The sequence below is a fragment of the Grus americana genome, chromosome 1 (genome assembly GCF_028858705.1).
Source record: "Grus americana isolate bGruAme1 chromosome 1, bGruAme1.mat, whole genome shotgun sequence".
Lineage (NCBI taxonomy): Eukaryota > Metazoa > Chordata > Aves > Gruiformes > Gruidae > Grus > Grus americana.
Window position 1 is genome coordinate 56,194,781 of NC_072852.1, and position 22,431 is coordinate 56,217,211.

The following is a 22,431-nucleotide window of genomic DNA, read 5'->3' on the forward strand; positions in this document are numbered from 1 at the left end:
CTGTAACGGGCTAGGAAGGCAACATCTCCGTTAAATCCACGAGCTTTAGTATCCAGGGATTATAAACTTTAATTCCAAGCTTTATCTTTTGGGAACATTTTGTAGATCTCCTTTGGGATAAGGATTGAGGGGTTCCAGTTGTTGCTGTCTGACGAATACTCTCCTAATGATGAGTACGTGTTTCTGTCCTTTATGGGCTGACTGTGCGCTCGTTCTAAGGCAGCAATTATTTAGTTTCATTCAGATGGTTTCTGTGGGGGTATCTCGTGTGCTGGATGAAGTGGTGAACTGTAGAGATTTGGGACGAGTACGTGCAGGAACAAAGAATTTTGGCGGTTTTGCTGTGGGAGGAAGGGCATTGATTATGCTGTCTGTGGAACAGCACTGGCGTATTTCATGTTTGATGCTCTGGCGGTATCCGGTTCTATTTCATGTGTTTTCATCTGCGGATTTGCTTCCTGTAATGAGCTGGGAAAGGGAGAGCCTGAAGGTTGGGAGAAGAGGCACTGGGAAAAAAATCTTTCAGAGATAGTAATTTAAAAGATTATTTTATGTGTGGATTTTAGCATGGAATATTATCACTATCAGGGGCACGTGGTTACAGGAGGGAACGCTATAGTAGAGACTGTAAAATAAAAAGCAGAAAAACAAATTTGCAGAAAGCTAATGCGGTCAGAGACTTTGCCAGTCCTTGTTAATTTTGGTTGCACTAGACAAACACCAAATAAACCTTGATCCCTTGAAAAGTGATTTTCCAAAATTGCTGTTGTTGTCGTTGTATCTTTATTGTAGTAAATTTGTATCTGTTTCGCTGGAAGAGTGACCTTGCTGGATAAAGCAGATCACCAGTGTTCCCCTCAGAGCAGGTGCAATGATATCTGCAGGGCTGGCTGAATCTCACAGCTTCTTGGTGCGTTTTGGATGGCTGCTGGTCTTATTGCATCCACTTTATAGAGAGAGTTTTATGGTCTGTAGGTTCTTGTGTATGCGCTAGCTTGCAGGGTGCTATTTTTTTAATGTCAATTGTGGTGTCTAGAAAGCTGATGCCAGAGTAGGAGCAATCTTGGGACTGACCAGAGCAGCAGGGAAGCTGGTCATTGAATTTGCGGTTGTGTTTGATGAAGGAGTCTGAGGTTTTCTGAGCTGTCTGCATTTCTGATAGAAATGTCATCTATGTTTCCTACATACGGCCTGGCTTGGAGGTATAATGTTTTTCAGACTTGGCTTGTGAAGAAAAATGGCATACTGGGGCATTAAAGAGCTGCAGAAAGGTGATCTCTCTCTGCCCCTCACTTAGAGCTTGGCAAACAAAAGGAGATGACTAAATGCTGTCTGAAGAAGAGAGCTGGATGCTTGCTGCATGATGTAGCAGATAAAAAAAAATTCACATGGTTCAAAAAAAAGAAGACAATACATTGAAGAAAAATCTTTTGGAAGCTGTTAAATACTAAGACCCCAGCCGTGGGTTGGGAAGTGCCTGACCACAGGATCACCAGGTCATGGGGGATTCTTCTGGGGCAGTGTCATGGCCCGCTTGTTGGAGCCGACAGTCTGTCTTAGGGTTTGTTGGTTCAGCACTCTCAGAGGCAGGATGCTGATCTGACTCAGTACTGCTATTTCTCTGATCTCTTCTTAAGAAAACGAGGGATTTTCCTCTCTTTTATTGCAAGCCCCAACTCGAACGCACACAATTACATTTTTATTTACTTTCCAGACTGCTGCAGCAGGCCCAGGCCTATGCATCAGGGCCCGAAACGCAGCAACAGCAGCCTCAGGAGGGGAACAAGCCCACTGTTCAGGGGTCCGTTTTACCCACTCCTACCCACGCTAAAGGAGGCCGGGGAAGCCCCTGCCTACCTGCCTCGCCTGTAGCCCCTGCAACACCCCACTAGCCGTGCGGAGGCCGGAGGCCGTTCGTCTAGGAAAGGCGCCGCCTGCCCCGAGGCCCACCGCGGCTCCCTTTCACCCGCCGCAGCAAGCGAGGAGCAGAGCCTTCCCGCCCCGGAGCGGGGCCTGCCGGGTCGGGGCAGAAGCCGATCCCACCGAAGCCTCGGGGGAGGGAGGGCGGACCCGCGGCGCCGCCGCCTCCTCTCAGGAAACGGGGGCGAGAGCGGGAGCCGGGAGGGGAGGGACACACGACGGGGCGCGGGGGCCCGGGGCAGCGCCCTCCCCCTCCAGGCAGCGCTGTGAGATGCCAGAGCCCTCCTCCGCGCCCGGCCCTGCCGAGGGAACCCGCCCCGCCGGCGGCTCCTCCTCCTCCCCCGCCGCCGCTCTGCCAGCAGCCAGTCGGGCCTGAGACCCGCGCCCGGCTGCGGGGCCTGCCCTGAGCGCCGGCGGAGGGCGGGCAGGGGAGAGGGGAGGAAAAACCAGCAAGGAAAAGCCCCGGAGACCGAACTCGCCGCGTCACATGAGCTGACAGGATCCGTACCCGCTCCCCTCCGCGCAACAAAGAATCGGGAGCCCCTCTGCCCGCCGCGGGACGGGGCGGGACGGGGCTGCCATGGGACCCTGAGGGCCGGCCCCCGCAGGTAAGCGGCGGCCGTTACGGCGGTTGCTCGCCCGCCTCACCTTGCGCGCGAGGGCGCCCCCCCACCTCGCGGGAGGGGGGGCAGGTGAGGCCGGGGGCGGGGCGGGGGTCTCACCTTGCTGGGGGCGGCCCGCCTCGGCGCTGCGCGGCGGCAGGGAGGGGGACCGGCACCCCCCTTTTTCCTCTTCCCCCCTTATTTGTTCTGAGGTGACTTTTTTATCTCTTGGGGTTTGTCCGCCCTCCCCTCCCCCTTCTTCCCCCCCTCCCCCGGTGTTTATGAGGTGTTTACTGGAGGGTTTGTTTTTAAGCGGCCCGTAACCCGAGCTCTCCCCGCGCCCCCCGGGGACGGGACGCTGCGGGAGGGGGACCCGCCGCCCTCGCGTCTCGCGTTCCTCAGCCGCCTTCCCCGCGTGTGAAGGACAGGCGCCTCCACGCCGGTGCGCGGGGGGCTCCGGCAGCCGGGCCTGCCGGCGGCGGGGACAGCGGGATAGTTCTGGGGCTGCTGAGAGCGGGGGGAAGCGCTGATGGTTGCCGCAGGCTGCTGGTCATGCCCCTCGCGTGGGTTTCTGTCCGGCTGTCTGCGTGCAGCCGTCGTTAATCTCTAATTCTTTCATATTATTTTCTTTTTATGGCGAACAAACAGTTAACGCCGTGCGGTTTTGTGCATTGCCTCCCCCCTCCTTCCCCTCCCTTCGCCCATCTTCCCCCCCCCCCCACTTATGGACCAACACCTCGTGACCTTTCTGGCTGTTGAGAAGAATATTAAGGAGATCTTTATTTTTGTTAAAGCGCCATCCCTCTTATGAGCTGCTTTTCCCAAGCCAGATTACTGCTGGCGGTGGTTGGCAGCCCCTCACCCACCCGGGACTTGCCCACCGGGACTGAGAGTGGAAGTTGTTGACAGCAGCGGGGGCGTGCACATGTGCCACACCGAGCGGCCTCGCAGCCACCGAGGTTTACAGCTGGAAACTCCCGGTGGGAGCCCAGGCAGTGGCGTGGCGAGACCCGCTGCCGGGTGCAAAATACCCCGTTGAGGCTGGTGTCTGAAGCTGCTTCTTGTTTGGGAAGTGCTTTCCCCCCTCGGTTTTGCTGCGTGCAGGTGCTGAGAGTGTGGTGCTGGGAGGGGTGTTGGGGATGCAGAGGTTGGGAGAAGTTTGTGGGTAGGAGAAGGGGGTCCTGGGGAGATGGGCTGGAGGTGCAGGAGGAGCTTGCAGGGAGCTGGGGTGGCACAGGGACAGGCTGCAGGTCGGGGAAGAGCGAGCAAGGGGAGAGCACGAGTGATGGGAATGGGGGGCTGTGGACAGCCTGGGCAGAGGACTCGGCTGTGCAAGTGCTCTCCCCTCTTTGTGTGTGTGGAACAGTGTGATGCTGCTGAAGGGAACAGTTTTATGTGTGAGGGTTTGGGTTTTTTTCTCTTAAATTTTATCTTTGGCCCATGACCCTTTTTGCTGTGATATGAAAATAATCTGCTCCTGGGCACAGCTAGCATCTTCCTTCATACACCAAGTGGCTGCCTGGCTTGAGTCTTAATGCAGGTGCCCGTTAACCCTGGCTCTGTCCAACCGGGAGTGTCCCTGGGAAGGAGTCTTCCCCTGCGCGGTTATCTTGGCTTGTGGGGACAGAGAAGAAACCACAGTTCCCTTTCAGAGGGAGATGCTAGGCTGGCCTTGATAATTGTGTTAAATCTCTTCTCTTTAAGTCAAAATTAAACATAAGTAAAACTATGAGGTGAGGAGAAACAAGCCACCTGCAGCCCTCTGGGTGCCCAGTGCCTGTGAGGGCAGAAACAGCCCCGGCGAAGCCATTTGTGTTCAGGCGATGGGGCAGGACTGTGGTTCAAGCAGTAGGGAACTGATTGCATGCCAGGGAAGGCTGTGGGGAGAGGGGATGCGAGGGTGCATAATGCCTTCCAGTGCAGCTAATGTGTCCTGAGATGTTTCACAGCTCCTCTCGCTTCAGGCTTTGGAAAGAAAGGGGGTGCATGAGCAAGGAGGTTGGGCAGACACTGCGGTCAGCCTCAACCATTCAAAGACTACAAGTTAGCCTGCTCGTGTCACCCCCACCCCAGCACTTTTAAGGAGTGGCGTTGGGGTCCTTCAGGCTGAACCAGATTTGCAAGTTTATGCATCTCTTCATGCAGACTTGGACCTGGAGTTTATTTTTAATGAAAACCACAAATCTTATGTAGTGTGACTTCAGTTAAAGTAGTGAATGCTCCAAAACCGGACAAAACTGTGAAAGCAGGCAATACAGATTTTAATTGCTCATTTTTCCCCAACCCCTTCTTTTCCCAAGATTCCTATTCTGACTCCCCTCCCTTTGCGGATGTTTCTTGGTTGTGGTGGGGAACAGAAGGGAACTTTTCAATAGCCAGCTCAACTTCTGCTGACTAGGGCTGAGAATGTGACTGTTTTTTAATGTAACCAGCTGCGTCACGAGAGCCTGGATTGGGACCCTGACAGTTTGTTTCATGTGGGTCATTAGCTGCCATGGAAGACTAATGACTGTGCCTGACAACTTGTGCCTTCATAAAATAGGAGAAAAGGTTGGCTTTTCCTCTAGAATGGACGGGAGGCTTGAAGTGAAAGTTAGTTCATCTGTCCCTTCCCTTCAAAAAAATGTACAGCACATTTTTGCAAGTGAGTCATCAGGTACAATTTATTTCAAGTATTTTTAAGCTATTACGAATTTGATGCACTTTGGCTACATGCTCACTGGAAATTGTAAGACAGTCTTGCTCGGATTTGCCCTGGCTGGGCTCGAAACGCTGATGAGGGAGTTTCCTTGCTACAGACCTTTTAGATCCGAGCAGAGCAGAAGGGTCATGACAACCACAGAGGTGATATAGGAGCAACATAAACTATCCAGCCTTTTCTTTCTGGGCAGCCTTTTCTGACAGGGGTGGGCTGATAGCAGGTGAGGTTGGAAGCAGGAAGGGGTGGAATATTTTGATGCCCTGTGCTCTGGACAAACTGGGAAGGGAGCGTGCAAGGCTCTTGTCCATCAGCCAAGCTTGTGCCAAAGGCCGTGCTGCCTCCCCCTGACAGACTCTCTCCCAGCTGCGCTTCTTGAGAGATGTAGTGCAGGATCAGATATGTGGTGCGCAGAGGGCAAATTCCCTCCAAAGTCACTTTGTCATGGAAGTCATAACGGGGATGCACAGATTCAGGAATGATTATTAGTGTCTGATGACCTGGCTGGGATTGTGTAATGACACTGAGTAAAAGATAAAAGGTTTTATATCCCATAAACTTGGTTCTCGCTTCAGGGTGAACTGCAAGGCTTTTGAAAATGTGTGAGTTTGACGGCTCTCTGGTAGCTGCACATAGGTGCAAACGTTAATCGCTTGAAGCAAGTCCTTAAAAACAAGAACAGACACATGCAGGCTATAGGCAGGAAAGTGAAAGAAGAGCTAATTGCTATTTTTTGGTGTATTTTTTAAATCATGTTTAATCCTACATATATGATTCTGTGAGTGACCCAGCAGCTCTAGCAGTTTATTCATTTATTTAAAAGAGCTTTGTAGTTCACCTTGAAAACCACTTCCTGCCATATGGTTATATTATTTCCCTATGCCACGTTTTTTGCTAATTATCAAGACCATTTGCTTTAAAATAGGTGTTTTTAATTTCACAGCCTTGTCTGCCTCTCCTGCTTGATCCTGCCCTGGAGTCAAGAGGCTGTGTCTGCTCATTCTCCATGGCAACAGGCTGTGATTTACTTATTTCAATTTAATTAAAAAGCAGCTATCAAATTCTAGGCATCTTATATGTTCCTTATATTAGAAAAATATCAGTGGATCAGTCTCCACAACAGATCTGCCAACCTCAAAAATAAAATTCTCACCCTGAGCCACTGGTTTCTTTCCCAGTCCATCCCGGTTGGAAGGGTTGAGGGGAAGGCAGAGTGCTGTGGCCTGTCCTCAGGCCACTGGACTGGGGTCATGGTAGGAGTCGAGTTCTGAACTCCTGTAGCGTTGCTGATAACATCGGGGTGCCGGTTTAAACTGCAGGACTACTTGTTCAAACCCATTAGGTCGCCTCTCTCTTCCTGCTGTTGTGCAGCTGTTGGGAGGTTTCGGAGCTTGATGGGTTGGCATGAACACCCCAGATTTTACCTGGAAAGGGCAGTGTCGGTTGCGTGCTCTGTGTATGGACTACCGCTTGCTGAGGCAGGCACTTCATGCGGCAGCTACATTTTGGGTGCTAGTGCAAGGTTGTGATGCCATTGCAGGCTTGGGCGAAAAGGCATAAGTATCAGTGGGTGCAAACACCTGTATTTGCTGCAGTGAAAATGCAGAAAATGGCAGCTCTGCTAGAAATGTTATTGTGTTTATCAGCTCTCCCTGTGTGAGAGATTTTACAAGTCCAAATCCTTTTGGTCCATCTTGAAGCCTATCTGTTTTTTGATGCATGTATGATACAGCTTTTGGTTTTAAGCTAGTCACAGCACAGAAACCCACAGCTCCCTGTTGAGTTAAGCATGCTTGGTATTTGTATGCAGGGTAGAAATGAAAGCCTTAATCCTAAATTAGTTTTCCAAGCGTTGTGGTTGTACAAATACTAGTTTGTGTTAGTCGGGGATAAGGAAACGTATGGGTGATGACAGGCAGTTGTTGGCTAAAGAGAGGACGGTGTGAGCAAAGGACCTTGGGGACGGATGGAGGAGCGTGGTAAATTTGCTAACATACAGATGTTAGATTTGGTAGTAAATGGACAGAGTGGAACCAGTGTAATTAAGGAGTGCCAAAATTAACACTCCTTTTTGTCTTCAATACCAACACCCCGATTCTTAATAGGATTATTTTCCCTTGAAGGGACTGTTCAGATGACTCAGGCTTTGGAGTACCTGCATGCTGGTGGTGTTTTCTTCCTGGGAGAAGCTGGGCCCGCTGAATTGTATAACTAGACTCAGGTACTATTTCTGAGCTCTGCTAATGTGTGGAAGAAAAAAAGTTGGCTGTGCATTTTTATTAAGCCTTAAGGAACAGTTATCATCAGAAGAATGCCTGCACAAAACTGCATTTTTTTTCTTTCCTTTAGTGTTGCTACTCCTGGTGCTTTTTCAAAGTCATCACTGGTGATTTTAATAACAGATGTAGGTTCTTGCTTCTCCTAGCTCTGCCAAAGCCTGCGAGGCCATGGCAGAAAATGTTGGACTCTGGCTTGCTTATCTTCATCGATTAAAATTGTGTATGGAGTTTCTAGCTGCAGATTCCTGGTGATCATGCACCAACTGGGAAGACCCTCTTTGAGTCCACGAGGTTAGCAGTTAAGCATGTATTTACTAGTAAAGTGAGCATGTTTGGTCTACAGGATGCTGAGTGGTAAATCTGAAATCTCATGATGTTGTTCCTAATAAAAACAGAGTAAAACCAAGCAAAACCTCAAAACAAGCTTTTGTTTGTTACTGTATTTAAGCAGATACATTAAAGGAATTTATATCCAACTGGTAACATCCTTAATTCTTTATTACTGGTTTTACTAGAGTACAGGCATGATCTGTATTCTTTAAGAGTTCATCTATTCCTCTTGCATATCCAGCTTTGAAGTAGACCTTGCTGATATTAATTTCTGTATAGCCTGTAACCTCATCTATAAAATGAAGGGAATACTTCATACAGGCAGCTGTGAAGTTACATTTATTGTCTGTAAATTGCTTTTAGTAATTGAGCAGAGGAGGTGGAGAGGAATAAAGACAGTGGAGTAATATGGGCTTGGTTTTTTTTTTTAATCGAAAAGAACTGCATTATTTTTGTTCATCTGATGATGTAGAAGCTGATGGGGAAAGAGAAATGCATTATCAAGAGCACCCTGAAACTAATTGTTAAGTTTGTAATGAAAACAGACATATCTGAGCATAGTGATGAAGGCAGCCATCTTGTCTGATAATAACAGGCTCCAATTTACAAATAGGCACCATTATTATTTGAAATCCTGCAGTACCTCTCATATTTCTGTCTGGTTTGGGTCTGCTCAGTTTTAACGTCATTCTTTACCTACACGGCTGCCTTCATCATCCAGTTCAGAAATGCTGTTGGTAGGTAGAGCCTAATAATAGGTAAAAACTCCCCGTTTTAAGATTATTAGCAAACACCTCTATTGCAGGCTTTTCAGCTAGGCGCCTTGTTTTGTGCTGACCGGTATATTTGTTGGGTGAAACTGCATTTTCACGTGGGTAAGGATGGATTTTTTTGCCGTGGCTGAACCAATCTAACCGCTCGCTCCTTCTAAGAGGGGTGGTCATGCCTTGCTTTTGGCTCTGTGGCTGTATTCCTTGCCTTGTGCCCACTGTGGCGCTAAACGGATCCAGCTTGTTCAGCTTTCTGCAAGCTGACTTGCCCAAAAATATTAAAAAAGTGAATAGTTTTCTCCTGGGACAGAGAGCTGAACCTGCTCACCGGGTTCAGGCTAGTATCAGAGCTGCTGTGCGGGAGGGGTGAGATTTGTTTTGCCAGTAGTGAAAGGTAGGGAATGAAAGGAAGGTGGAAATGGGGGGCCCCCCTTTTTTGGCAGCAGTGAACTATTAGCCTGGTTCAACTGTAATGTGAAACCTCACCCTCAGCCTTCATTTTCAGGTCCCTCCCTTCCCCTCTGCTCCTCTCATTCTTTCCCCGGGATATACTTGTGTGCCTCCAGATGCTGACTCCCAAACAGTATTTTCAAAAGGGGAAAAAAGGGAAAAGGTTGAGTTTCGCTGCCTCTGCAGTAAGAGACATACCGTAGTTCCCAAGAGCCCATTGCTATGAGCCTAAGAATTATTATTATTATGCTCATATATTATTATTAAAGGGGTCAAAAAATAGCTATAACCCTCCCCTATGAGAGGGCAAAAGGAGACCGCCTGAGGAGATAGCTGTAGGCTGAGTTCATGAAAGAGCTTCCCCAAACATGGTGTTGGTGGCCATTTGGACTGAGGCCTTGGAGTTGATGGGACCAGATGGTCCCTGGAGCCTGGGATAAATGGCAAGGGCAGGGAAACGTCCGGAGAATTTTCTGCATGCCTGTGGTGAGCCAGGCCTGAAGTTGGGTACCATGGCATCAGGAGGAAGTCTCTCCATCTCTGAACTATGACTTGCAGTTGCTCCAGGTGCTACAGTGTAACTAATTTTCAGGCACCACCAGAAACTGGGAAGGCCTTGCTGTGGTATTGCAGAACGGCGCTGTCTTGCTGTGGGGATGCAATGAAGCCAGGGGTGTGCTGAAGCTCAGACTCTGTGGGAACTGGCCGAGGCAAACTTTGCTTCCGCTGACCAGCATGAACAGTGTTTCTGCCTCGGCTTTGCCATTGATGGATTGGTGTATCTGCATTAGCCCTTGCTCACTGTGGGGAAGGGGGGAAGTGTCACCTAACGAGATGCATACCCAAGTGTCTACTTAGCAGGGGCACAGTGCAGGTCAGAGTGTGTGTTTGGGAGACTGGATAGAGGCGTCTGTTGGCCTACAGTGATTACTTTATGGCTAATGGAGCAGATATCGTGTCTGTCTGGTGGATTTTATACAGCATGAAGGTGAAGATGATGTCAGTGAAGAGCAGTGTGCCAGAGGCAGTGGGATGCAGTGAGCCTGTGCATGTATGGACCGACTGAGCTGCTGTACCTGGTGGGAAGGGCAGGTTGCAATCGGTGTGCTGCACAAATTAGAAATGTTTGTGCAGCCATTTTCACATAAAGTAGTAGTGAGGGATGAGGGAATTTGCTCCAACTTCAGAGATTTGTTTTGTGCTGTACTGCAGTTGGTTGGGGTATTTAAAGTATTTAAGTCTAAATTCTTTTCGTTGGTATGTGAAGATATTATAGCAAGAGAAAGATTATTGTAGCGTTCTGTTGCTTTGCATAGTAAGATTGTACACTGGGTGGCTGTTACAGTGGATTTGTGTTCCAAGGATGGGGTGAATAAAGGAAAGAACCAGTGTATTGATATTAAATAATGGTGCCACTGGATATGCTGAGTACAAAGTGTCTTTGTTTTCAAGGATATGTTTTTTTTAAATCTGACACACTTATAAGCCAGCTGCAATATTTTTTTTTTAAAGACACATTTAGAAGAGAGGGGGCAATATAGAAAATGCTGTAAATAATCTCATTGAGAAGTGTGGGTTTTTTCCATCCCCTTGCACATGCGTGCAGCCTCTGGGGAAGATGTTAGTGAAGGAGCTGGATAATCGGGGTCTTCTCCGGAGCTGCCATTGTTCTGATTGATGTAGTGGGTACTAGCTGGGGGATGTGTACAGATGCAGGGACTGTCTGGGGTTCCATCTCTGCAGTGTCCCTTTTTTCATTCCTCCTGGATAGAGATATGTATCCTGGCACTTTTGTCTTCCACCTACATCTCTTTCTCATCTCCTGTAAATACTTGCTGATTTTTTTGTTGTTGTTGTTTTTCTGGCAAATCTTCAATTGTACTTGTAATGGGTGACTCTCCTCCTGTGCTGCTTAACCTGGCTCATGATGATGGGTGTTCCTGTAAGCCAGTCTTTTCCTGGATCTCTTTGCTGAATTTTCATGCAATCTGCCCAGTCTGGGGGTTTCTCTGCTCTTGTGTTTGTCGTTCTAGTGAAGATCCAGGTATGATAGCTGGCTCTAGCAATGCTCCAGCTGCCCTGTGGAGTGTGAAGGAATGCAGTGAAAGAAGCAGCCGCTCCAGGGCCCTGTTTGTCCTCAGACTGGAAATGCCGAGGGCATGTTAGAGTTCCCGTGTAGGACTGCAATAATTAAATAGTGCCGGGGAGAGAAGGGAGTAGGAGAGCATGTGATGGTCACTTCAGATAGATTAACAAAGAAGGGCTATTACGGTGCCAGCAGAAGACATCCTTCTGTGGAGGTTCCTAGCCAGGAAATATTTAAAAAAGCTGTCCCAGAGAGTGAGAGAAAAGCCTGATAAGTCTGTGCTATAATTAATTGCCCAGATACCACTGGAGGAGCAGCTTGGAGAAGAGAACTCATACATGAGCCGGGTGTGGTGTAGAGAGGGAAGCGGGAATTTCCTGACTCTTGTTTGCAAAGCTCAAGTGTAGAAGGAATTTTAGACGTAATAGGTGGAAAGAAGGACTAAAATTAATAGGTAGTTCCATTTATTTTTTTTTTTTTTCTTGCACTGTGTGCTCCTGGCTAGTGTTAGTTGAACATCAATTGAAGCAGTACAGAGCATGCTTGGGAACTGGAGACATTAAGCAGAAAGAGAGAGCGAATCTGATTAGCTCTGCTTTTCATGCATTAAGCAGAAAGACAGGCTGAAATGTGATTGCAAACAGATAATAGCAGCAGGCTCCTGAGGCACCACCACGACCCAGCATATGGGGTGATGGATCTAACCATGCCATAGAACCGTTTCTTGTAATAGAAGCCGCTTGTTTTTATGTTGCGGTTTCTGTCGTACTTTCTAATTATCCTATTCATTGCTGTCTGCCATTTTGAGCCTGGCCACGCGGGATGGCTCAGCCCCCTGGAATGTGTGCCCTGTTGAGCACTTCTGCCCTGAATAGTAACCTAGCTCTAGTAGCCAAACAGTGGGAGGGAAGAGGTGCCAAGGCTTCAAAGTCCTAGCTATTTCCCCCCTTATTTCCAAGAATAATGGAAGTAACAGCTGCTGCTTTTGCCACGCTGGGAAAGATGAGTGCTGGTGTTATGTATAAAGCTCTTAACTTCCCTCTGAAAGTGCAAGTATTGAGGTTTGCTGGGAGAAGGTTCCTAGGGTCCTGAAAAAAGGGGCATCTATCAGGGCTACTTATAAATAATAAATAAAAGCTGGCTTTGCTACAACAGTCACTTTCTCAGCACAGTAGCAGAGATCCTGGAGCCATTTTCAGTCTGTGGCCTCTCTTCCACGTGGAGCAGAGAAAACAGACTGGCAGAGGCTCGGCTGGTGCAGGCTGGAATTGGCACTGCTGGTAGAGCATCCAACATCCCTGTGTGCTGCTGGGGGAGTTTTCTGCGTCGATGTGGTGACTCCTTCCCTGAAACAAGCTGCTTTCCTTTCTAGCTGAGGTTTTCATTGATGGAAGACCTAAATAACCATTTCCAGAACTGGTGTGGATTGGGGGAATGCAAAGGGAGTGGGAAGAGCAGAGCTCTCCTTAAAATGTCTGAACAAAGCAGAGTAGTAAGAAGCTCACGTGCGCGTGTGTGTATATGTATTTTAAGGCCAGAAGGGGTGGGTCAGACTAGAGTTTCTGTGACCTTTTCTCAACTGCGTCTTGCCTTTCCTGCCTGCTGCCTCTCCTTGCCTGTCAGGGGACTTCCACTTCCTTCCCGCTGACCTGCAGGGCTGCAGGCAGCCTCCCTGCCCTTGTGGCAGCTCCCAGCTCTGGCTCTGAGCCCAAGCTAATAATCCCAACAGATTTTACTGGCTTGTGCTCTGCTCGGTGCCTTGCTGTAGGGGAGATGATGTGCGAGGCTGTGGTTTGCATGACTTTCAGCATCACACTAGCCCTGGGATTCCACCTGGTGGCATCCATGTGAAACCCAAACCTCGTAATAAGCACTGGCTGAGCCTCTGGTAGAGCCTGGCTTTGCTCAGCGAGGCCTCTTGCTTCCTTACCTGCAGGTGACTGGCTAGCACAGATGTCATCCGAACACATCTTCTAATTGTCTCTAGCTGTCCGGATGATTGCCAGCAGTATGGGGTTTGGGTGGAAGTAGGAGGTGTTGATAGCCAGGAAAGGAAAAATTCATCAGGTACCAGAGAGGGTAATGAAGATCTCCTCTCACCACTCTCCCCACGCATCAAAAGCACACTTGAAAAAAATAGAGCGTTCATCTTTGACCCACATTAATGGCTGCCTTGGTCTGTGTAAGAGTTTTATGAGTCTGCTGCTGCTCCCACAGAGTTTAATTATTTAGAGCATGAGGTGGAGGTTTGTGCTTTCACTGCTGATGGTCCAGGGTTCAGGCCCTCCTGACGGGCTGGGGGGTTGGTTACAAAGGCAGGCTGGCTGGGTGTGCAGCCGCTTGCTCTGAGGAGCCTAAGGGAGGCGTGAGCTGCAGCTGTGCATTCCCTGTCGGGGCTGGGAGCGTGTCCTTCTCTCCTTGTGCGAGCTGCACGTGACCACGTGTCAAATTCAAGGTCTGTGTCCTTATCTTCAGGGTACTTAATGATCTGAACTTGAAATGCCTTAAATGACTACTTGAAGCTGCCGGGCAGGCATGCCTGTGGCAGATCCTGCTTGTTGCTGAGCCTAGAGCCCCTCGATCAGAGGTAGAGGCTTTAAGGCTGGTGTAAGACTCTGGCGGCGATACCTGATTTATCATCTCTGGGCTACACGCCCTTCCCGCTCCCCGTGGTGGCATGCCTTCGCCTGCCTCCTTCCTGCTAACAGCCCCCTCCTGTTTCCCCCAGCTCCTGCTCCGCACTGTAGCAACCACTTTTCCTACTGTAAGATCCCATCTTCAGCCTGCAGCTCCCTTCCCTTTGCAGAACATCAGCTTGTTCTTGCCTTCCCTACTTTTGCCCATCCAGCTCTTCTCTGCTGCTAATCCTCCGAAAACTTGGGAACACAGAACAGATGTAAGGAACAACCAGGTGACTGACTGATGTGCCTGGAGACCTTTGTGTAGCTCACGTTTCCAAACAGGCGGCCGGCCAGCTAGACCAGGAGTATTTCTCAGCTGTCCTGCTGACCGTTCAGCCAGGTTTTCACTTGTAGTGGGAAAGTGCCCAGCTCCGGGTCGGTTGACTGGGACATAGGCTGGTCTGACGCATCAGCTGGCCCGCTGGAAGGCTCACACTGACGATGCTGACCTTCTGGCCACTGCTGGAATGGGTCAGTTCCTCTTAGAGTTGTGCTACCTCTTACATTGGCGGGTCCTGAGGGTTCACAGTGCTCATCAGTGCTGAAATGAAACAGCGGCAACTGTTCGGTGTGAGACTATAAGTGGAGGCTTGTTTGAGAGCAAAAGGGGTTGATATTGGTGGATCTGGGTTTGGCTGATAGCAAAATGAATTTATGGGCGGACTGGGAAGCTTTGTTTAATGTGGAAGATACACACTATATTTCTCGTACCACGCCTGTGAGTAATGAAAATGCCTATCACAGCAAGCTAGAGGGTCGCCTGATGTGTTGCTGCTCCTGGAGGCTGAGCTCGTGCATGCTGGGGCTCACTTCTGCACTCTGCCTGCTGCCATTTCTTACCCCCGAGCTCAGGGACCACTTGAACCTTCACCTTCTCGCATCTCCTCCTACATGCCTGATCTCCTGTTTTCTGCTGTAGCAAGGGCCCGTGCAGGCTTTTGGTTACGTGCCAATGGGCTCTTTGTTCTACCCCTATTTACCCTGGTTTATCTCTTCCCACTCCTTTCTGTATTCCTATTTAATTTCCTTTGGTATGGGACTAAAGTTCCAGGTTGTGTTGGGAGACTGGGTTGAGCTGAGATGGCAGAAAGAGGGTGGAGGGGAAGAAGGGGGCTTATACTGGTAGATGGGAGTTTCTGCCATCAACTCAGTCTTTAATCTGTTGATTATTATGGACCTAGCTAAATCAGCTGGATCTGCTAGACAAATGCCAGGTGCTCTGTGTCCTGCCTCCATATTCTACTCTGTTTTTCTATTTTTTTTTTTCCCTGAAAATTAATAGGATTCTGCCCATTGATGATTAAAACATCGCCTGGAGTTTTGGAATGGATCAGATGCGTCAATCAAATGTTACCACATTGCATCCAAAGAGAGGAATGCCATCCAGCTGGGGGTAGGGACTGTTTTTTCTTTGCCCCCATCAGTGTATAGAGTTATTGGAAACCTTTTTGGGTTTTTAAATGCAAGAATTTTTAATAGAAATTATTAGTTTTCAAAATTAATTACTTTATTGTGTGAAAATTTGACTGCTTGCTTTCTTTTTATTGTTATGGAGCAATGTTGTGCCTCTTTATATTCAAAATGTTATTAATAATCTTGAGGCTTTGCAGGGCTTTGGTAAAGAAAACATTTCAGTAACCACTTCAGATATTTTGGGAGGGAAATTTGGCATTTTAAATGAAAAGTAAATCTATTCTGATTTCTAAGAAAGATGAAAATAATTTAACTTTTTTCAGAAATGTCAAAGTTCAGGTCATTTGTCCCAGTTCTAGAAACTAATGTAAAATGGATTAATACCCCTGCATAAACTGTTCCCCTTGCAACAGGGCAGAGGAAGCAAATAGATCAGTAGGAAGCCACATCTCTGTGTGCTGCTTAGGGGTACTTGGCTGCTGTGGCAGCAGGTATAGCATGAGACCTGGAATGAAATAAAAGGCTGGAGAGAATGTGAATCTGGAGCCTTGCATGGGCTTAAAGCACAGGTTGCAGCCCAAGCGGGAAACTGAAGTGGCTTTTTGGCTCCCTTCCACTTGCTAGCACGTGGCTAGCCATTACTCTCTCACTGGTATGCCACTTGGCTATTTCAGCAGAGAGGCTGCAGAGACAAAACACTTATCCGGCTCACAGAAGTGGGATGGACTTTCCAGGTCAGGCATGAGAAGATACGTGTTAGAGTTTGTGTCCGGAAGTAATGCTATTCCAGTGTTGCTCACTTGAAATCCAAAGTGCCTTACGCTTCACGTTGATTTCCTGTTCTTGTTAAAATTGCTTTTGCTTTAGAAACGAAGGGTCTTAAAGCTGAGGGGTTTGACAGAGCGTGCTGTGGCATGATTCTTTTCTCCTCAGTATGTAAGTTTCCTGAATGAATGATTTTGAAGTAAAGTAATATTTCCCTGCAGAGCCTGCCTCTGTTAAGTCTTTAGACTGTCACAGCAATAGCAAGACGACTAGTGCAATATTAATAATTTATGTGCATCCCTCATTTTGGACCTTTGTCAGTCATTTCAGCCTTGGCAGGCTGGGAGAGATGAGAAAAGCACATCTATGTTTTGCTGCTGTTCTCTCTGCATATCTTCTCAGGGTAGGCAAAGGATTTTGGTCTCCAGAGAATGTCTGTCTGGAACCTTTTAGCAGTGCTAAATTTACAGAAATAATACCAGAAAATAGCATAACGGTGTCTCATTTCAGTCAGCTCTGCATAGGGTTGTACTGCTTTCATTGGACGTCTGCAACAAGTGTGGTTCAGATGTTTGTGAGCTTTGCCTGGTTGCAGTAGGTGAGGGAGAGGTGAACCTTATATGGGTCCCTTCTGTGTGATGAGCCCAGCCAGGGTTTTGCTGTGTGTGTATAATCAGCCCCAAATGTTTCGGTGCTGCTGCAGCTGTACATAGCTTTCTTCAAAACTGGGCTTCGTGTCCTTGATTCTCTCCCTCGCCCTCTGCTAAAAGGAGGGAGATGGTCAGGTAGGTTGTGTGTTTTCTGAGTAGGCCTTGCTTGAGGTGAGGAGCAGAAGGCTCTCTGAGCCAAATGAAAACAGGTCTTCAGAAAGGAGGCTGATGAAAGGATGTCGCCAGAGAATTCAGCTGCTTTAAATACAAAGTGTTAGTGAATTCTGGAGTTAACTGTTGCAGGCTTGCACTTGGTGTTAGAAATCATCCGAACACCTTCCAGCTTGGCTGTCTACTAGGTGGTACTTCAAATCCTATCGGAAGCACAGCACTGTGTTTTGGGGAGTTTTGAAGGGCCCCTGATGTAGTGTGCATGAACTAATTGATGCGTTTCAGCAAGTCTGTGTTTGTGCAGGTGCATACTGAACAGTTTAAGTCAGATCAGTCTACTTCAAGTAGTATTTTGCAAGTAGGTAAGTAGTTTACAGGAAGTTGGAGAGTTAGCTCCCATCTATTGCTGGTGGTCCAAAGTGGTTGATTCACCCCAGGTAGTGGGAGACCCACAGGTTCTGTGCTGCTGGGTCATGGATGGATGGGACTGTCTAGGAGAGGAGAATGTTCTGCAAATAATTTAATCTGTATTTTAAGCCTGAAATAGCTTTACTGAGGAAAGACAGATTTCTAGAGTAATTGTTGGGGGAAAACTAATGTTTCTTTAAAACTGGATTACATTGTTTCAAATTCTGTTTTCGAACCTCTTTGCTTGGAAAAAAAGTTTGGCTCAAAAATTGCTGTGTGTGTGCAGAAGGATCTGCAGTAAGATTAACGGATAAGAGGAAACTTGGTCTAATTGTTTTGTGTTGCACTCATTAAAATATCTTTTCATTTGAGACTGAATTTTTTGCCATGGTTTGTACCTTTGTAGTTCAAACATACTCTCCTCCCAGATTCTCTGTTTTGTTAAGTCTCCCTGAGAGCTTGTATGTACAGTTTGAAGAAAACAAGATATAACTAAGATTTGTTGAACTTAAATGTTAATACTTAAATTGCATAGGCAAATGGCTTGGCTGCTGGTGAATGGTTATAGTTCAGACAGAAACTAAGATTCCTTGTTGGACTTCAGATGTCTTGGTTGCAGCAATGAGAATTTTCTTTTTCTTTTTTTTGACTCATAAGAGGCTAGAGCCTTATTCCTGGCTCTGCACTTGTGTGCTTCATCTAATATACACACATTTGTAACAAAAGACTTTGCAAAGAAGCACTGATTTCTTCTGCAAAACAGAGAGAATTGGGAAGCTGAGTTGGAAGACTTTCTTTTTTTCTTCTTTTTTTCCCCCCTCTCCCTCCTCTTTACAAGAAGTTACTTTAAATAGGGAGCTGTTCAGCAGGTTGCAACCAGAATTCTATAATAAGATCTCTGTTCGCTCTCCCTACTTTTTCACATGCAAAGTTGTGGCTGTAATTATATGACAGCTGCCCTCTTGGCTGACATGCAGCAGATTGAACTGGGGATCTCCAGAGCTAAAAGTGTGAGCTGCTACTCTGTGAGCTAAAGCTCTATAGCTGGAGGCTGTAATGATCTATATCCTTCATGACTGAGTGTAGAAGGGAGCTGCAAAAAGCACTTGCTGAGTTATGGTGCGTACGGGGTACTCGCTGTGTACATGGTTACTTCCCGGGTGTACTGGAAGCTTTCTTTGAGTGGTTTGTGATAATTGTACAAACTGTTGTCAACTCGTGGGTGCTTTAAAATGATACTTCATTTTGAAGCCTTTCTACCTTAAATAAAATAACTTTACTAGCCTGTTAGTCAGGCACAGACGTTTGCTGCTGTACGTGTACGTTGCGCTGAGCATGAGAGACCCTGATGTTACTGAGGTCCTTCAACTCTAATGCAATGTAAGTAATTGTTAACAATGCGAAGCGCAATATGAAAAATTCTATAGCACTAGTGATGTTCAGACATTTGCCTTTAATGCTTTGCCATTACACTTTGGCATTACAATAGGTTTTAGGTTTTTCTTAGATGGCACCGTGGGAGCTTTGTAAAAGCGAAGGAAGGAGAAGCTGAAATTGTTGGAATCTCTCCTGTTTCCTAAGGACCAGGAAAACCTGAGCAGTGCCAAAGTTTGTCAGGCTAAGGAAAAATGAAGGGAAGCAGAACCATATGGAGCTTCATGACTAGTGTCAGCCGTGGGTAGCTTCTGCAACCAGCGTTGTGGGAGAGGGGGAAGTGTGTTACAAGTCGAGACATTAATTTTGAACTTAGTGATGTTCTTAACACCTCCTTCCCCCCTCTGTATCCCCAAACCAAAAAAACCACCAAAACCCCCAAAAACCCCCAAAATGAAGATTGGTGTCTGCTAGCTTTAAATGGGGCAAAATATGTGTTCCTGTTGATCTGCACAGTTCAAAACCAAGCTGATCTTTCACCCATTCAAAAAATATAAAAAGGAAATGTTTAAGGGAGGCAACTAAACAGTAAATAAAGTAAAAACTGAGACAGTCCTTCAGATCTAAACCACTGAGTTTGTACTGGGCCAGTGTGTCAGAAACTTACTTGATACCAGATATATTACTAAGAGTGAGATTCTCTGCTGTAAATTAAGATCACTTCCATATATGTTAGGTCATGTCCAATTATGCAGGTCTGACCATGCTAAGTCATGGTTTAGTTAACACCCTCCATCCTAGTCACGTCCTCCACTGCCTTTCTTTGCATGAATTCATGCACACAGGGTTATTATAAAGATACCTATAGCACAGCTTAAGAAACTCCTATTTCCTCACCTCCCACCTTGCATTCTGTATGGTACCGCCATTGTCATCCCATTGGTTATGTGGATGCAACCATTGGTAGGACCGTGGTGTAAAACCCATCAGTGACTTGATATGGGTCAGAAGCCCCATCCCTCCAAATATATGAAACAACCCAGGCTATAAGGATCCAGTCCATGGTGCTGCCTTGCAAGCAGCAGTGTTGGCAGAACTGGGGAGGGGATGTCGCAGGAGTGGTGGAGGGAATTTTTTAAGTCGGTGTTACTCCTGAAAGAAGTGTCTTGTGGGACTGGCCCCATCAGGCCGTCTTACCAGTCCTGGGGCTCGATTCTCTACTGCCTGTCCCATTACTCCTTACAGAGACAGCCGGATGAGGCTCCCCCGTCTCCCTTGGGAGCCTGTTCCACAGCCTAATAGACTTCACTGTCAGGAAACATTTCTTGATTACGCTTTAATCATGGGTGTCAAACTCCTGGTCCCTGGGATGACCTTAGCCTGCATCAATACAAGTGCCTTCCTTGCACATGCTGCCTAGAGCCTGCCCCCTCCTCCTCCTCTGGCATTTATTGCAGGCCTGTTTCAGCTGCAGGCAGCTCAAACTCAGCTGTCCTTAGCACTGCTGTTGGAGGCAGTTCCAGAAGTATGGAGCTGGGAGCCCACATCAAGGCCTGAGTTGCGATCTGAGACGGACTAGTCACTTGGAGTAGGTTTTCAAGAATCCAGGCTGCTGGCAAGTGAGCAGATACAAGCTGAAGCAGCATTCGTGTGCGTCTCTACCTTGGATAGAGAGCCAAGTCCAAGGAATCTGTTACAGCACAGCTATCCCCTGACCTAATTACGTTGCTGTCACACTCAGGAGTCCAGGTAGGACTCCAGTATATTCCTGCAATCAGTTTAAAGCAGGACTCTCAATTTCTTTTACACGACAGAGTTTGTACCACCTATGTTGAAGTGGCTAGGAAGAGCAACCCAGTCAAGCTGTTTGTCTGTGAAGCTGTGGAAATACAAACCATGAGGCTCCACAGCAAAGACTCTGTGCGCAGAGTGTCCAGTTTTGCAGGCATGGGGAAAGAGTCTGCCCTGCTATCCCTTCAAGGGATGGCTCTCTCCCATGGCTGATGGCAGTTACTGCCAGGTTGCGGTGGCTGGCTGTGAGAGGATGGACGGGTTTCCTGGGGAGAAGAACGTGCACCTGCTGTGTCACAGCCCTGGTACGCACTACAGTCTGGTTGCACTAGAAGACTTTTCTTTTTTCCCCAGCACATAGCTGTTGTTTTGCATGTGTGGACTTCATGTAAGTGTTTGCTGTCTTCCGAATCTCTTCTCTTTGTTGCCATTTGCTGAACCCCCTCAGTTCCTTGTATTCCCTTTCCAAGGTAGGATGAGTAGAGCAGGTTTCAGTGCTGCAGAAGCAAATATATCTTTGACTTGTATCATATAATTTTGAAATCAGTGCTATTTTCTGGTTCCTAGTGTGATCAGACATTTTGCTTACTCTCTCTGCTTCTGTGATAGCAGTAGACCTCATTATATGATGTCTTTTTAAAGAATGGATGTAATTACTCTAGAACCAGAGGGTATATGAACTGTTTGGATAATGACCCATTAAACTGTTCACAACCAGAATGGTTGTGACACTAGAGATCGGAAGTAGCTTCCTTACTGTTTCTCCTGATCCCCTCCTCTGCACCCAGGGTGGACCCTTCTACATCCCCATCCTGCCTCTGTGTCATCCAGGTCATGTCCTGGCTCCCTTCTGCTCCTCACAGCTCTGGCAGGGAGTTATTTCTGTGGTGTCTCTGCACAGTTCCCGCTCCTCACCTGCTGTGGGTTCTCACCCTCCTCCTTGCTCCTCAGAGGTCCTTGTCCACCTTTCATCAGTGCTTTACTATCGTCAGCTCATCTGCATAGGTCTGCCTTTCCTGACTCTACTGCCTGCTTCACAAGGGAGAGCTTTTTGCTTTCCCTCATGCCCATGGGAGAAATAAAACTTACGTCTCATCTAGAGGTGCATAAAACATGGCCGCACTGCCACCAGATTTTTGGTGGTTTATGTCCTGTTTGGCTTCCAGTTAGCCATGCACGAAGTATCCCTCTTCCCTTATCTTTGTTTTCACAGGGTTTGCATGCAGCGTCTTGCTCTCCTGGGGCTAAATGCCATGCCTGTTGAATCTGAGGGTGTACTTTTATGAGGGTTGTTTTCAGCAGCCCCTGCTGCTGCTGCTGCTCCTGAGCTGCTTGTTCAGCTGTGCCAGTGCAGCTGAACGTGTTGCTGCACACTGAACTGGATCAGGGAATTGATCTGGATTAAAGTAGCCAGGGCAGAGAGGAAAGCTGCTTAAACCAGTGATTTGCCCAAAGAAACACTTGAGAAACTACAGTTTAAGGGCACTTTGGCTTGATAGCCCTTTGACTAACAACCCCCCGGTATAGAAATCCCTTGTTTAAATGCAGAATTGCTGCCTCCAGCCCTTCAAACCCTCCTCCCAAACTAGTGACACCAGCAGCCACCTGCTTCACGCTTAGAGCAGCTGCTGCAGGTTAAGATGTGCTGTGCAGCCACTCCGGCCAGCATGGGCCACAATGCTGTTCATAAGGGTTGAGGACCCTCTGGAGTAAAAATGGACGTGCGTCGGAGTGTGCAAAATCATCCTTGTTATGGAATGTATCTCAGAAAAAGCTACTTGCTTATCGTAATTGCTAGTCTGGTTTTACCCTGAGCCTCATTAATATTCCAGGACGTTGCTATGTCATGAAGTTTCTGGAAAATACAGCATACCTCTGGATGCTGGCTTGAAACTTTGAAAACCCCTGCCCCTGCCCTGCTCTGCGTGACATGTTTAACCTGCCTCATCCCTCCCGAGCCGCTTGAGTGGGAGCCCTGTCTGATGGCCCCACTCCTGCTCTTCCACTCAGCTTTCACACACCCTTCCCTGCCTTATCCATTTG

General features: G+C 47.6%; 1 protein-coding gene across 2 annotated transcripts in view; it reads left to right on the forward strand.

Moving 5' to 3' along the window:
* Positions 1 to 2,287: 2,287 nt before the first annotated feature.
* The window catches only part of TCF20 (transcription factor 20), a 131,688-nt gene continuing 111,544 nt past the window's right edge, over positions 2,288 to 22,431 (forward strand). Inside the window, exons 1-2 of one of the 2 annotated variants that reach the window (XM_054813078.1) lie at positions 2,288 to 2,528; positions 15,099 to 15,209. The gene's annotated coding sequence lies outside the window, so the exon portion shown is untranslated. The remainder of the gene's footprint in view (positions 2,529 to 15,098; positions 15,210 to 22,431) is intronic. The other variant, XM_054813080.1, reaches the window with a different exon arrangement.